The sequence below is a fragment of the Leptonychotes weddellii genome, chromosome 13 (assembly GCF_054177405.1).
Source record: "Leptonychotes weddellii isolate Sample4059 chromosome 13, ASM5417740v2, whole genome shotgun sequence".
NCBI classification, from domain to species: domain Eukaryota; kingdom Metazoa; phylum Chordata; class Mammalia; order Carnivora; family Phocidae; genus Leptonychotes; species Leptonychotes weddellii.
In genome coordinates, this window is record NC_138381.1 from 75653098 (window position 1) to 75670433 (window position 17336).

Here is a 17336-nt window from a genome sequence, read left to right on the forward strand (position 1 = left end):
AATCAGAGGTTATTCATCTTCCTTATACCAGGGATGTGGATTGGGCTCTTGCAATTATATGAAGACCCTGAAATTTTACAGTTAAAAAATCAATTTCAAGTTTCGTTCATTGGGACTTCTCTCCCTACTCTTTTCCTTCTTCTCTTCCCAAACGCACACCAGTTCCCAGAGCCCTGCAGGATGAGAAAACAAAATCTCCTTGCCATTTGGTTCAGTCTTTCATACCACAAGCCCCTGCTGCCTGGCTCATTTGTTGGCTTCGTTTGTGAGTATGAAGGGGAAAAAAAAAACCAGCATATCAAGGACTTTGGTTTTGAGAAAATAAATGTCCATCACTTTTTCTTTTGACTTTTTTCCTGCTGTGTAGTTTGTTAAATAATTTGTGCCTTAGATATGTTCATTTTATTTTTGTCTGTTTTCCCAGGAGGCCTTGAAGCAGGGGTAAATGAAAGAGAGATAAGTTTACCCTGACCTTGATTTTTATAGCACTGTCATAACTAAGGTGTGTTTATCCTTCCATGGAGCTATAAAGACACACTTTTTTTTTAAGCATTTGCAACGGTAGTTAAGATGGGAAATGCCCATGGAGTAGGTTTCATACTGTATAAAGTTCTGAGGTTAAAACTGGGATTTGCTAATGAACTGAAACCTCATCTTCTTACCACTATTTTCAAGTTTGATTTCTTTTTTTTTTAAAGATTTTATTTATTTGTCGGAGAGAGAGCACAAGCAGGGGGAGCGGCAGGCAGAGGGAGAAGCAGGCTCCCTGCTGATTAAGCAGCCTGATGCAGGACTCGATCCCAGGACCCTGGGATCATGACCTGAGCCAAAGGCAGATATTTAACCAACTGAGCCACCCAGGCGTCCCTCAAGTTTGATTTCATGAATAGCAAATTGTTGCTTTTGACAGAAAGACCCGAGTGAAAATGAGCCTATCATGAAGACAAAAATGTAGGTATTTTTAGTGCCAGTAAAGACGAAATATGTACACACGTCTCAGGAGATGGTCAGCAGAAGGGCTGCGTAGTGCAGCTGGGGCGGTGCAGAGATTTACAGTGTTTCTGAAATAGACACCAGCCTGAGATTATCTCGCTTGCCTTCGTTTCAGTGAGTGAGCCCCAGCTCTCCTCCCCACCCCAAACTTCTTACTTGGGTGCCTGACAAGTTGATTAAAATGCATGCATGGGAGGGGAATAAGAAGAGGGAGAGATTTAGGGTGACAGCTGATTCTCAGTAGCAGATGGAAGGGAGATTGTCTTTAGCAGGCAAAGGTAAAACATTTCATTTTGGAAATTTCTATTATGTGAGGAGGGCCATGCAAAGTTATTTTGTTTGTGGTGTTTATTTTTTTTAATTAAGTTTTTATTTTAATTCCAGTATAGTTAACAGAGTGTTGTATTACTTTCAGGTGTATGATACAGTGATTCAACACCTCCATACATTACCCAGTGCTCATTGGGACAAGTGCGCTCCTTCATCCCCATCACCTAGTTCCCCCATCTGCCCAGCCCTCCCCTCTGGTGACCATCAGTTTGTTCTCTATAGTTAAGAGTCTGTTTCTTGGTTTTATCTCTCTCTCTCTCTCTCATTTCCCGTTGCTTGTTTGCTTTGTTTTTTGAATTCCACATGTGCGTGAAATCATACGGTATCTGTCTTTCTAACCAACTTATTTCACTTAGCGTTCTACTCTCTAGCTCCATCCCTGTCATTGCAAATGGCAAGATTTCATTCTTTCCTATAGCTGAATAATAGTCCATTGTATATATATTCCACATCTTTATCCATTCATGTATCAGCGGACACTCGGGCTGCTTCCATATCTTGGCTATTGTAAATAATGCTGCTGTAAACATAGGGTAAATGTATCTTTTTGAATTAGTGTTCTTGTATTATCTTTGGGTAAATACCCAGTAGTGTGATGCTGGGTCTTAGGGCGGTTCTATCCGTAACTTTTTTTTTTTAATTAATTAATTTTTTTTTAAAAAGATTTTATTTATTTATTTATTTGAGAGAGAGAGAGAAACAGCATGAGAGGGGATAGGGTCAGAGGGAGAAGCAGGCTCCCCGCCGAGCCGGGAGCCCGACGTGGGACTCGATCCCAGGACTCCGGGATCATGACCTGAGCCGAAGGCAGTCGCCCAACCGACTGAGCCACCCAGGCTCCCTATCTGTAACTTTTTGAAGAATGTCCATACTGTCTTGCGCAGTCGCTGCGCCAGGTTACAGTCCCGCCAGCCGTGCACCAGGCTTCCTTTTATTCCACATCCTCACCAACACCTGGTGTTTCTTGTGTTGTTTGTCCGTGCTTTTTATTTTTGTTTTGTTTTTTTTTTAAGTTTTTATTTAAATTCCATTTAACATGCAGCATGATACCAGTGTCAGGTGTACAGTAGAGTGATTCATCCCTTCGTACAACACCCAGTGCTCATCACAACAAGTGCGCTCTTCAGTCCCCACCACCTAGTTCACCCATTCCCCCACCCCCCATGTTTGTGCTTTTTAAAATCCGCCTCAGAGATACGGCGGAGGTGTGTGGTTGTGGGGGTGTTACAGATCCTTCTACTCTTTCTTTTGCCTAGCAGTAGCTGGTGTTTCCCCAGTACATCCCTGCCCTGGGTACCTCTCATTTATACTCTTCAGGGGCAGCATCTCCGTTTCTGAGGAGGGGTACAGTTCTAGACTCATAGAACTGGCAGGAAGTTGGCATAAGCTAGTTCAGTTCTCTCTCATCACAAAAAGGGAAACTGAGGCCAGGAGAACTGAGTTGGACAGAGATGGTATCCCACTTAAAGTCACACTGGTGTTTAGCATCAGAACTGACAGCAGTGCTGGGTCCCAACTCCTGGTTTAGTTTTGTTCAATTTGTAACATACTGTTCCTTCTCATCTAGGTGAGGTCTCTAAAATGAAGCAGACCCAGAAAAGGCTATAATTGTTAATTTACACAGCTGTGTTACCTGATTTTAAATGGCCGGGGGAGAAGGGAGGTAGAATGGGGGGACCCACAAACCAAGAACAAATGGACAGTAACGCATCTGCACGAGCGCCTAGAGTTCCCACCAAGGAGAGCAGAGTGTAGACTGAAACAGAGGACTCCTTGCAGAGGGGGCCCGGTACGGAGCCCAGAGGAGTGCAGAGTGCAGAACAAGTGGGGCAAGGCCAGCGGCTGTCCTAGTCTGCAGTGGGGCTCTGTGGGCTGTGGGTACACACTGGTGTTTTCACTCTGGAGGTCACACAGCACATACTCAAGGGCCTATTGCGTGGTGGCGCTGTGCTGGGACGAGACGGGTATTGGTGAATGGAATAGACACGGTTACTCCGTCATGGAAAGTGCAGTCTGGTTGTAGAGACAGTCAGCATACACACCAGTAGGTAATGGCAGATTGTGGTGGGTCCAGGGTGTTGGGAGAGGACTTAGCTAATAATTTACACTGAGAGTGGTCCAGGAGGGCTCCTGCGGGAAGCTGATACCTGCGCGGGGACGGAGTTAGCTGGGTGAGTGAGGTGCTTGTTTATGCTAGGTGTGTCAGCTGGGGGACTCTTCCTTAATGAGTGAGTATGTAGGGACTCTGTCCTACCTCATAAGCTGTGAGAACCCCTGCAGGAGTTTCAGCAGGGGAGAGGTGTGAGCAGACACAGTTGTTGAGGTCATCCTGGCGTGCGAGTAGGGTTCAGGAGAAGCCCCTGGACTGAGGGAAGGGGGAGGAAAAGCTGACGAAGGGGAGAGCAGCCTGGCATAGGATAGGCTGCCCAGTGGGCGAGGGCATGGGCTGGGGTAGGGGCAGATGTTGTAGGCAGCTGTCAGGTGAGGTCTGACGGTGACTGATTTGATAGTGTAGCGGCAGAAGTCAGGATCTGTCGGTGTCCGCACTACCCACCTTCCACTTTCACACCTCACCCTGTAGAAATAGCGCCTCCCAGCTCCCTCTCCACCTTGCTTTTGCTCCATACCACTGAGTGCTTCCGACATAGCACATACTCGGTTCTCTGTCTTTCCCCATAAATACAAGCTCCATTGGGCTAGGGAGGTTGTTTTGTTTGCTGCTGTCTCATTAGCAGCTAGAACAATGTTAAGTGAATCAGGCTAGTGTCATGAAGAAAGTGGTGTCTCCGCCAAATTAATCTGGCTACGGTATTCATGCTGTAGAGCCCACATGCAACCTGAAAGCGTTCTCATTCTTAGCATCGACTTATTTGTTTCGTTAAGCACCATTTTACACAGGGCATTGTGGTAGCTGCTACATAGACTTAACCTACTAGCTCTGGCTGCTACCCCCAGAAAAGTTAGGATTTGATAGATGTACCCATACCTACTTACCCTACTGTCACTGTGACCCTTGTTACTGTCAAAGTCAAGGTTTGGGGTTTCAAATTCAGTGGAGAACAGATTTCATGGGTTTTCTTTAATTGTCAAAGCTGACTTTTAGAAAAGGAGCTAATCAGGGGCGCCTGGGTGGCTCAGTCGTTAACCGTCTGCCTGCGGCTCAGGTCATGGTCCCAGGGTCCTGGGATCGAGCCCCGCGTCGAGCTCCCTGTTCCGCAGGAAGCCTACTTCTGCCTCTCCCACTCCCCCTGCTTGTGTTCTCTCTCTCGCTGTGTCTCTCTCTGTCAAATAAATAAATAAAATCTTTAAAAAAAAAAAAAAGTAAAGGAGCCAATGTTTTTAAAACCTATTTATAGGTCTTGGCTACCTGGAGAGTGTTACCTTATCCTTTGAAATGCATCAGACAGCTTCAGATTTCTCTGCCTTTTAAGTGGGTTGGGTAGCTGGCATTGCCTTGAAAATGACTAAAAATGGTAATAATAACAAATTTGTTTCTTGCCAGTCTTCATAGGAACTCAGAAACATCTGCTGATCTATTTCTGTTACCTCTCTGGTAGACAGTTTCTAGAGTCCTGACTCCACTTGTGTACTCTGGCAGGAGACCTTTGTTAATTTACTCCCTCTTTAAGCCAGATGTCTGTAATGGGTGGAGTTCTTCATCCTTTACATAAAAATCTTAACCTTGGTGAATATTTGAACCTACTAATTACCTTTTTGCGTAGGTGGATAAAAGTGCTAGGGAAGAGGCACCTGGGGGGCTCAGTTGGTGAAGCATCTGCCTTCAGCTCAGGTCATGATCTCAGGGTCCTGGGATCAAGCCCTGAATCAGGCTTCCTGCTCAGCGGGGAGTCTGCTTCTTCCTCTCCCTCTGCTTCTCCCCCGGCTTTGCTCTCTCTCTCTCTGTGTCAAATAAATAAATAAACCTTTAAAAAAAAAAGTGCTAGGGAACGGCTGGATTTTTTGAGGGTAGTTATTCCTAGTACTGATTCGATAGAAGCTTCTAACTTGTGTCAGAATGTCTGTGGCTTGGCCACTTTGAACAGGATGAGGGTGGCGGTTACCATACTAGCTACTGGGGGGCAGGGGTGTGCTAAGTTGAATACTGTAAAATGTAGACAGTGTTTGTGTTTGGGTGTGTAACTGATTTTGCTGGTTTAGCTTTCTAAATTTTCTTTTTACATTATTTTAAAACATTAATAGAAGTATATGGTTAGGGACACCTGGGTGGCTTCTGCCTTCTGCTCAGTTCATGATCCCAGGGTCCTGGAATCAAGCCTCACATCAGGCTCCCTGCTCAGTGGGGAGCCTGCTTCTCCCTTTCCCTCTGCCCTTCCCCCCTGCTTATGCTCTCTGTCTCTCAAATAAATAAATTTTTTTTTTTTTAAAGAAGTATATGGTGAAAAATGTGAAGGACATAGATGAAGTAAATTATAGAATACTAGACAGCTTCAGATTCCTCTGATATTTTAAGTAGGGTAAGTGGCTTGAATAAGTGGACAAATGTACACTGATCTAGGAATGGAGATGACCCGAATGGAATGGCCATCCCTGCCCACATTAATTTATTTATTAAGTGCCACTCTAATCAAAATACCAGAATAGTTGTCTTTTGAGATTTGACAATGTGATTGTAAAGTTGGAACAGGGAAGAGTAACTAGGCAAGGATTCTAACATTTAAAAAAAAAAATGATGGGAGGGCGCCTGGGTGGCTCAGTTGTTAAGCGTCTGCCTCCGTCTCAGGTCATGATCCTGGAGTTCCAGGACTGAGTCCCGCATCAGGCTCCCTGCTCAGCAGGGAGTCTGCTTCTCCCTCTGTCCCTCCCCCTCTCATGCTCTCTCTCAAATAAATAAATAAAATCTTAAAAAAAAAAAAAAAAGAAATAGGATGTTCAGGAATAGTCCCAAATATATATATGGGCACATAGTGTATGATAAAGATGGTATTTTAATCCCAACAGGGGAAAGTTGGATTATTTAGTAATTAAGTAGGAACCATTGACTAAAGCAGGATCCCATTAACACTCATTAAGCAAAATAAATTCCATTGGAGCCAAGACTTGACTGTAAAATGTGGAGCTGTGAGAACACTGGAAGAAGGTCCAGTTTTCCCAGTCTTGGCATAGAAAAAGCCTTTTTAAGTATGGCCAAAAAAATAGAAACATTAAAGAAAAGACTTAAAAATTTTGACTACATTAATGAAAAGTTTCTACTAAAAATAACAACAAAAGCCCACAATACATACAAAAAGTAGAGTAGAGCTAAAACCAAAACAAAAGCACTCCATAAATGGGCAAGGCAGAGGTGGACGGTCAAGACAGGCCCAGTAACTGTCATTATGTGTTGCAGTCATTCGCACCACATTAAGAACTCTCACACAACACAAAACAAGAAGATATGCGGATAATTAACATACAAATTCCAACAGCTAATAAACATAAAAAGATAAAAGTAGGAACCAAAAAATCAACTGATTTTTTGCTTGTCGGCTTCACAAACATTAATAATAACTAATGTAAGTACTGATTTGGGGAAATAGGCACTAATCACTGCTGTTGGAAGTGTAAATTAGTATAAACTTTGATTCTTTGTAACAAAATTATAAATATACACATACCCTCCGATTCAGTTTCTATTTCTAGGAACTTATCTCCCAGAAAGTCATGTAATCGCACAAAAATGTAAGTAGCAGGATGTTCATCACAGCATTGTTTATAATAGTGAAAAACAGAAACAACGTGTCCTTTAGCATAAATGAATGTGTTTATGGAGAAACAGTTAAGTAGATTGTGATAAGTATATACAGCCAATAAAAATAATATAAAACTGGGGCGCCTGGGTTGCTCAGTCAGTTAAGCATCGGCCTTCGGCTCCGGTCATGATCCTGGGGTCCTGGGATCAAGCCCCACATCAGGCTCCCTGCTCATCAGGGAGCCTCCTTTTCCTCTCTGTCTGCCACTCCTTCTGCTTGTGTGCTCTCTCTCTCTCTCTCTCTGTCTCTCTGTCAAATAAATAAATAAAATCTTTTTTTTTTAAATTTATTTATTTGACAGAGAGAGACACAACAAGAGAGGGAACACAAGCAGGTTGAGTGGGAGAGGGAGAAGCAGGCTTCTCATGGAGCAGGGAGCCCGACACGGGGCTCGATCCCAGGACCCCAGGATCATGCCTGAGCTGAAGGCAGACGTCTAATGACTGAGCCACCCAGGTGCCCCATAAATAAATAAAATCTTTAAAAAAATACATAAAACTAGGGGCGCCTGGGTGGCTCAGTTGGTTAAGCGACTGCCTTCGGCTCAGGTCATGATCCTGGAGTCCCGGGATCGAGTCCCACATCAGGCTCCCTGCTCAGCGGGGAGTCTGCTTCTCCCTCTGACCCTCCCCCCATCATGCGCTCTCTCTCTCTCATTCTCTCTCTCTCTCAAATAAATAAATAAAATCTTTAAAAAAAAAAATACATAAAACTATATTTATTGGCATAATAAGATACCTATAACATGTAAATGAAAATGGGTTATAAAACAGAATTATGATCCAACATATTTAAGTATTTTGTTTATTCATATATATAAGTATATATATGTATATTACAAGGACTTAAGGGCCAACTACAAAGTTAGGGAGAATAGTCCGCAAGACCGTCCTCACTTCTAACACCAGTTTATAAATTAGAGGAATTCCCGAAACCAACTTCGAGTTGAACAGTTCTCTAGAGGGACTCACGGAACTCACTGGAAACTTATATTCTTCATTACGGGATTATTACAGGGAAAAGCTTCTAACTGAATCAGCCAAGGGAAGGGGTTCCTAGGGCAGAGTTGAAGAGGCCTTCAAATGCAGTGCTTCTGGTGGAGTTACCTCCTTCCCACCACAGCGTGTGACAATGCACGCGGAGCTTTGCCAAGCAGGGAAGGCTCACCTGAGTCTTTGGTGTTCAGTTTTTATGGGGCTCGATCACATACTGCCTGTGTGGCCACCTTCTGGTCCCCAGCCCCTCCTAGAGATCTGGCTAATACCTTTAGTTACCAGTTCCTCTGGAGATTGGAACTGATACCATGTAGTCCAGAGCCCCTCTAGTGAATCAGATTGTGAGATTCTCCTAAGACCAAAGCCCCTAGGCAAACAAAGACACTCCTGTCAGGCAGGACATTCCAGGGGCATAGAGGTCACCTCCCAGGAGCAGAGGGCAAAGGCCAGACTCTCTTTGGATAAGGTTATTTCATTTCTTCACTACATAATATTATCACCAAAATTCAAATAATGGTTATTTCTAGACAGTGTAATTGCTGGGGACTTTGCTTTTGTTTGTACTATTTTGTGTTGTTTGAATTTTCTTTCAGTGTGCGTGTATAATTTAAAATCAATAAGACTAAAAACGCTAAAAAAGAGATTAATGGAAACAATCTCATGGGGTAGACGGGCGGGCAGCGAAGCAATAAAAGAAATGATAGAGGGAGACTGGTAGATATGACTGCACAAATGTATACTCTGCTTATTCGAAGATACGCTATATAAAGAATTAAAACTCCAAAACTTAAGGGAAGCATTTGCAGAAACATCACAAATTAATATTATGGCATTACCAACATAAAATAGCAAGAGAAAAACAGCAAACATTTTAATGGATGGTGAAAACTGAGTGAGATCTGTAGTCTAGTTAATAATAACATGTCAGAGTCGTTTCCTAGTGGGGAGATTGTGCTCGCAGCTACGGAGGATGCAGCCCTGGGGAAGGCTGGGGACTCTTTGTGCTATTTTTTGCAACTTCCTGTGAGTCTATAATTATTTCAAAACAAAAAGTTTTCTAAAAGACAAAGGGGCGCAGACAGCTCATACAGTAAAAGAGACACATGGCTAATGCACATATTTTTTTTAAGTATTAAAATTTATTAACAAATGATGCAAACTGAAGTGACATACCGCTTTTTCTTGTTTGAAGTCTAGTCCCGTACCCAGTCCAAAGGAGTCTGAACACCCTGGGTTCTGAATTCAAGTTTATTTTCCTGGCAAATAAACATGAATCTGGCTTTAAATGGTGCCCTGCCCAGCATCCCTGCTCCTGCCTGGAAGTCCAGTTATGGCTAGAATCTGACCAGAAACTCCAAGCTTTAAAACTCAGCAACATGCCCCAGAACTGACTGCTATTCAGCAGCGTGCCCCAGCATCGGCTGGCACTCCCTCTGTCCTTTTATACCTCACCTGTAATTCTCCCGGTGAGGTGGACATATCACCATTTTATAGAAGATGGGGCTTGGACAGCTCATGTCACTTGTCCAGAAATGGAAACCACTCTCCTTTACCTGTTGGCTTGGAAGTGGTCCAAGCATGGCAGTGTCTGTCCCCTTGTGGAAAGCCAGAACACAGGAGAGAGTGCTCCCAGCAAGGACACAGGTCACCGGAGTTCACAGACAGGGTGAAGGGGAGGTCACCACTGCAGCTACTCTGATTTTGCCTGGTTTCAACTCCTTCAAGTTGCTTTAATTTTTGAAGGTTATAGAAATGATTACTCCCTGGGCACCTGGGTGGCTCAGTCGGTTAAGCATCTGCCTTCGGCTCAGGTCATGATTCCAGGATCCTGGGATCGAGCCTCGTGTCTGGCTCCTTTGCTTCTCCCTCTCCCTCTGCCCTTCCCCTCTGCTCGTGCTCTCTTTTCTCTCTCTCTCTAAAATAAATAAATAAAATCTTAAAAAAAAAAAAGAAATGATTACTCCCTGCTCTTTACACAAAACAAACATAGGCCCTCATAAACGTGCTCACACATGAGGGCAGATGCACACCTAGACAGGCCACACTAGCACACACATGTACACATCCATCAACACACATGCACACAACACACACTCGCTCACCTTGTCATAGGGCAGACCTGGGACGAGGACCTCAGGAGGCCATGTTCCTGCCTTGCTGTCATTGCCCTCAGAATCTGCTTCTCCAACAGGACTTTCTTTGAATATAAAAAAGTAAAGTAAACACCAAGCGACCCACGAGGAGGATGGATTGCGGGTTTAGGCATGGGAGCAGGACCTGACAACCTCATGAGTTTCCTCTGGGAGGAGGCTGTGCTTGGGCAGGAGGCCCAGGGCGGAGGCCCACAGCTCAGGCAATTCCGTTAAACACACCGCCCTCCTTCTGCCATGCCTCTCGCTGTGCGTGCTCCCCACGTCTTGGCTCCTCAGTGAACCTTTGTCCGTCTGGAGCCTGTTAGTTTTGGCTCCTAGCAGCCTGTGGAACCAGGCCCAGATCCCAGGAAAGCCCATAGAGACCGCTCTTTTGAAGAAAAAGAGAATCCTGGAAGAGAGACCAGTCTGAGCATTATTAATCCACTCACTTATTAAAGAAATCACTTAATAAGCATTATCCTCATATTTGGGTCTAGTTCACAAAATTGACTTGCACATAAATTTTGTATCTGCTTATGTGATTAATTGCCTTCCCCAATTAACCCAAAGCCCTATTTATTATAAGGTCTTGGACGGTACCTGGTCTTTTTGCCTTATTTATTTTGAAAAAAATAACATTCTTGTATTATGTTTCAGCAGTATAAAACAGTAAACAGTGAAAACTAAGTCTCCAACTAACCCCCTTAATTCTCCAGTTTAGCTCTCTAAAGGGAAATCCCTGTTTCCCTGTTGCGTGTTTCTCATGTATCTTTCTTTCTTTCTTTTTTTTTTTTTAAAAGATTTTATTTATTTGACAGAGAGAGAGAGAGCGAGAGCAGGAACACAAGCAGGGGGAGTGGGAGAGGGAGAAGCAGGCCTCCCGCCGAGCAGGGAGCCCGATGCGGGGCTCGATCCCAGGACTCTGGGATCATGACCTGAGCCGAAGGCAGACGCTTAACGATTGAGCCACCCTGGCGCCCTCTCATGTATCTTTCTGAGCTTGACTGACAGGCTGTCTCCTCCCCCACCCCCGGCCCAGCCTGTGTGTCTTGTGTGCGCAGCTCCCTGTTATAAATACACACGGCGGCCGTGCTCTTCATCTTGCCCCTTAGTTTCCTTCTCGCTACATACAGCTTGTAGCTCTTGCCTGCGTCTCGGCACGTGAAATGTGTGCTGCCCCATAGCGTCCCTCCGTGTGGGTACAGCACAGTTTTCAAGCCAGTTGCCTTTGATGAGGGTGTAAGTTCTTTCCAGCCTTTTGCTGCCACGTCAGTGCGGCTGCTTGATGTCTTTCACGTGTGTCCTTCTGCACGTGTGCTCGGGGCGAAGGTCCTCACAGTGGGACTGGGAGTCAAAGGGGTGTGCGTCGAAAATGTTGACAGTTGTCCGCTGGCCCCCCAGCAAAGTTGGTTTTGCCCATGATTGTGTCCCCAGTGTCAGCTTACTGATCAGACCTCTCCCTGCCGGAGCGCTGAACTTTTGGGGAAATACACGGAGGATTTGGTCCACAGCAGCACTATTCACGGCAGCCAAAAGGTGAAACAACAAATGTCCATCGGCAGGTGAAAGAAGAAACAAATGTGGTCTGTCCCTCCAGCGGGATAGGATTCAGCCATGGAAAGCAATGAAGGACTGGCCCAGGTTACAACATGGATGACCCTTGAAACTAGTGTGCTTCGTGAAAGAAGCCACACGCAAATGGCCACGTATTTTATCATTCTGTTTATATGAAGTGTCCAGAAGAAACAAACCCAGAGAGACAAAGTGGATTAGTGGTTGTCAGGGCAGGGGGAGGAGGAAATGGGGAGTGACTGCTCCGTGGGTTCAGGGCTTCCTTTTGGGATGATGAAAACTGTTCTGAAGCTAGGTCGCAGCGATGGGCACGGAGCATTGCAGATTGCTTAAAGCCACTGAATCGTATGCGTTAAAATGGTTGAAATGGTAAATTTTATGTTATATGTACTTAACCACAATAAAAAAGAGTCAATAGGTGGTAGCCAGAATATTACCTTTATTGTTGATGAGCCTGAGGGTATGGCTTACAGGTGAACCACAGGCTGCCTTTCCAGGTGGCGCAGACAGTCCTGGACTAGGACAGCCCGCCGCTGCTGCCCCCCCCCCCCCCCCCCGCTCTATAGGAGCAGAGCAAGGGGAATGGCAGCTTGCTCCCAAGAGGAGAGGCAGGGAAGGGCCTGGACCACCCACTCCAGTTCCTCCTCCTACACTCACTGCTAACATACCCACTCTACCCAGCTGGGTGGGAATAAAGCTAGGGGAGGTCTTGCTAGTGGGCATCCAGGAAGCATTTCGAGGAATGGTGAAGAAATACTGCCCCATAACAAGCAAGTATGGTTCAGTGAACAAATGAATGGGCCCACCACTCTTCTGGGGCCTGTAGTGACAGATCCTTGAGCCTCTGCCTGCTTTCTTTTGGAGAGAATGGTCCGACTAGGAGTTAGGAGCTAATCCTGCATGGGATGGACAGAATCCAAAAATCTCCTCTTGGTCCCGCCCACCCCTGTTCTTCTTAATTTCAGCTCCTGTCTGTGCAAAGCTTGCACTTTTAATTTCCATTCCAAAGCAGTCTCTTGCCAGACCTCTGAAGAATTCAGAGTTTGCTAGTCTATCCAACAACAGTCTTTTTTTAAGGATTTCTTTCTTTATTTTGGAGGGGGGAGGGGTAGAGGGGGAGAGAGAGAATCTCAAGCAGACTCCCCACTGAATGCAGAGCCCAATGCAAGGCTCGATCCATGACCCTGAGATCGTGACCTGAGCCAAAACCAAGAGTCTGCTGCTCAACCAATTGAGCCCCCCCTCCAAGCGCCCCGACCAACAGTTTTGATAGACCTTTTTTGTACTCTGAATTTCCTGTTTCAGGTTGTGAGCCTGTCTTCTAGGAGAATGTCCATGGCAGGACAGTGTGAAGATTTTTCATTATGGAAAAGGTTAACACTCACTTAGTAGCTCTGTACTTAAAGGTGCCTCCCATGTGCCTGGCATTGTGCTGGCATGAGTCAGCCCTAGACCTTGGCCTTCCTGTCGCTTGGGGAGAAACTGGGGTCATTGTTCTGACAGGAAAGCCCATGGGGCATGTAGGAGGGCAGTTTTGGGAGGTGAGGCCAAAGGAGGGCTTTGATTATTGAGGGGAAGCCAGCGGTCTTAAAAATCTTTGTAATGTGTTTCTGGTTATGCTTTTTTTTTTTAGATTTTATTTATTTGACAGAGAGAGCACAAGTAGGCGAAGAAGCAGGCAGAGGGAGAAGGAGAAGCAGGTTCCCTGCTGAGCAGAGAGCCCAACGCGGGGCTCGATTCCAGGACCCTCAGATCATGACCTGAGCCAAAGGCAGATGCTTAACCGACTGAGCCACCCAGGCACCCCTCTGGTTAAGCTTTAAAGAAGGAATGTGGTGGGCCACCTGGGTGGCTCAGTCCGTGAAGCATCTGCCTTCGGCTCAGGCCATGATCACAGGGTCCTGGGATCGAGCCCCGCATCGGGCTTCTGTTCAGTGGAGACCCTGCTTCTCCCGCTCCCTCTGCCCCTCTCCCCCAATCCCTGCTCATGTGCTCTCTCACTCTCAATAATAAAATCTTTTACAAAAATGCTATTGCTTATGTCTTAGGATTGTTGTAAAGATTAAATGTGTTAATATACTTAAATTACAACAGGACAGGGGCGCCTGGACGGCTCAGTTGTTAAGCATCTGCCTTCAGCTCAGGTCATGATCCCGGGGTCCTGGGATCGAGCCCTGCGTCAGGCTCCCTGCTCCGCGAGAGGCCTGCTTCTCCCTCTCCCACTCCCCCTGCTTGTGTTCCTGCTCTCGCTGTGTCTCTCTCTGTCAAATAAATAAATAAAATCTTAAAAAAAAAATAAAATTTTTTCTAAACATTTTATAACAAGCACCCTTTCTATTGTCATAAAAAATAACCCCCTTTGGGGGCGCCTGGGTGGCCCAGTTGGTTGAGCATTTGCTTTCGGTTCAGGTCATGATCCCAGGGTCCTGGGATCGAGCCCCACATTGGGCTCCCTGCTCAGCGGGAGGCCTGCTTCTTCCTCTCCCACTCCCCCTGTTTGTGTTCCCTCTCTCGCTGTCTCTCTCTCTGTCAAATAAATAAATCTTAAAAAAAAAAAAAAATTTATCCCCACATTTTTCTAAAAACGTGTCTGTGGATTCCTTTTTTCTCTGTAGTACCTTATATATAGAACTGTGCGTGCTGCTTCTTCAGATCTTGTCTTGAAATTTCTGTGGGCAAAGGGTGGTCAGTCACCATAAAAAACATCCTAGTTGCTCTTTTACTGTCTGTGCTTCTGTGGGTGTCTTAGGTTTTGGTTTTGGACTCACCTCTTTGTGTTGGTTGAGCACCACCTGTTGACTGTCGAGATATTACAGAAATCTGGGACAGGGAAGTGATACCAGTTGCATATTCTGAACTCCTACATATTTGTACTGAGGTTTGACCAAATTTGACACAAACATCAAGGAACAGTGAACCATTTCAGCAAGCGAGGAGGAAGGAGAGGAGAACCCCAAACTGCCCCCCTGTCCAATTTGGTTTCTAGCCCACAGGGTTTGAGCTCTCTTTGCGTCTTCCCACCTCTTCATTGTGAGTAATTGAAGCTGCCCGCACGATCTAACGTTTGAGAAGATGCTCACGTCAGCCACTTTTTCTTAAAGCGGGGCTGAGGTTCGGTCTGTAGGTAAGCGCAGTGGTTAGTTCTTAACAGAACATTGCAGGACATCAGAGGTTGTTTTCTTCCCTGGAGTCCTCATTCACATGGCAGCCCTTCTGCTTCTGTCCTCCACAGCCATCTGTGGAGGCGGCAGACACCCCGGCAGGATTCCTCAAAGAAGGGTGGCCTTTGGGGGCGCCTGGGTGGCTCAGTCGGTTGAGCGACTGCCTTCGGCTCAGGTCATGATCCCAGGGTCCTGGGATCGAGCCCCGCATCGGGCTCCCTGCTCAGCGGGCAGCCTGCTTCTCCCTCTCCCACTCCCCCTGTTTGTGTTCCCTCTCTGGCTGTGTCTCTCTCTGTCAAATAAATAAATAAAATCTTAAAAAAAAAAAAAAAGAAGGGTGGCCTTTGAATCCTGGCTTCAGCATGAGGAAACTGTCAATTCAGAAAAAGTGTCTTTTTTCCCTTTAAGGAAATAGAAAAACAGGGACAGTTTTCTGTTTTGTTTTGTTTTGTTTCCTGGAACCACCTGCCCAGCTAGAGACCAAGTTGCTGGAAGGTCTTACAGAGGAGGGGAAAGAGGGTTGGTTTTGCCAGGTTGTGGGACCTAATCTACTCTGCCGTGCGCCCTGCTCTGCGGCCTGGCGTAAAGCGGCCGCACGCCTCTCCCCGGCCTCATGCAGGGGCTCTTGACCAGGCGTGTGGTTGCTCACCTCAGGGCCCCCACAGGCAGGCAGAAGAGCAGCAGGGGCCCCTCCCTGGCTCAGGGTTGAGCCCATTTCCTCATCCTCCAGGCGGTAGCTGAGATGGCACCTCCTCCAGAAAGCCTCCCCTGACTACTGCGACTGGGTTGGTTACGCACCTCTGCACTCCCACAGCCCTGGGCTCTTCTTTGTGACCCTCAGCGCCTGGTGTGCTCCACAGGGGCGGGGCCTCGTGTGCCCCATCTGTTCTTTCCTCCCTTGTAGCGCCCGTCCCTTGTCGAATGTGTGAATGAGACCCAGTCCCTGCCTTCAAAGCACTTAGACAGGGCTGCCCTCTGCCACGGTCTTTGTTCACTGGTGTATCGAGGGTGGGACCGTGGGTGGGACCATGGGTGTCAGCTTTTTCCTCCCCTGGAGGAGGAAGGGCCACATGACAGTGGTGGCAAACACAAAAGAAAGGACTTTGCAAGTCAGGAGGTGTTAAAATTCAGGCCTTTCAGTAATAACTTAAGTCCAGATAATTGAGATGGTTATGAATACCTTAAATTTATATTTTGCTGTAGGGTTTACCAGTTATATGTGTCTAAGTGTATATGTGTATGTACATACATACACACTGTCTCTCATTTAGTCCTTATTAAAACACTCAGGAGGAGATGGTATTATCCTGAGTTTACCCAGGAAACTGGATGTCAGACAAGCTACCTGACTGCAAAAGCCGGGGCTCGAGGCCTAGCCGTTGGCTGCTGAGCCTGAGTGAAAGCGGACTGCTTGGAGGTAGGTTAGGAGTACCTTTGGACTGGGCAGAGACGGCAAGGAAGGTGACGGACAGGTTGGAAACGTCCAGCCCTTTGAGCTGAGACTGCTGCTGTCTGTCTGTCCCTCAGATTCTACGAGGGCGTGCTGTGACATTTTCTCTCTGGGGGTCACAGCCTTCTGGCCTATGTGATCCAAAGCCTGGCTCGCTGGGATAGGTGTGAGAGGCACGAGGTCTTGCCAGGTGCCCAGCCAGGGGCTTTGCTTTTTAAGCCAGGTTCTCGGGTTCAGGTAGGGTTTACTGCTTGGGTGCTAGTCTTTGGAGAACAGTTGCTCTTCCTCACGAGGTCTCTGAGTGGCTTTGCGGGAGAGGCAGGGCTGTGGCTCACAACCAGGTAGAACCACCAGAGCCCCCTAGAGTGTGGACTACAGATCATGCCTTGTCCATCTCCAGCCTTCTGAAAAAGGGAACCCTGTGTCAGCCGCCCAGAGGTGGCTTCTGACACAGCACTTGGCAAACTGGACTCTGAGAAGGCCGTGCCACTGGGGAGAGCTCCTCGCCGGCTGGTAGCTGGGGTCCGAGGGCTCCTTAACTCATCCGGAGAATTATTCCCAGGCCCTGCTGTGTGCCGTGGTCTGTGCTAGGTGTTTAGGGTGATGACACCTAACGGGCCTTCCCCTTGGCAAGCCACAGGGTACTGCGTGCGGCTCTGGGTGCGGACGCTGCTCCGTGGAGGCTGGCTGAGTGCCACCTTTGGGTTTGAATGGTGCTCAGGGAGCCCTGAAGGAGTCATCAGCAGCCTGTGGGAGGCCAGTGCCAGCACGGAGGAGACGGTGTTGGAGCAGGGGGCAGAAGGAGGTCCATGAAGAGTGAGGACCATGTGTGCACAGGTCTGGCGGCAGGAGAGGGTCACGCGGGCTCGGAGGCCAGTGGGACGTTGGTGTGCCCGCGTTGTAAATGCCTCTTGGGGGCTGGTGGCAAAGAAGGTGGCCCAGGGTAAAGGAGC

General features: G+C 46.9%; 1 protein-coding gene across 4 annotated transcripts in view; it reads left to right on the top strand.

Annotated features, from left to right (window-relative positions):
- The window catches only part of MLXIP (MLX interacting protein), a 69498-nt gene that overhangs the window by 24777 nt on the left and 27385 nt on the right, over positions 1-17336 (top strand). The window lies entirely within an intron of this gene.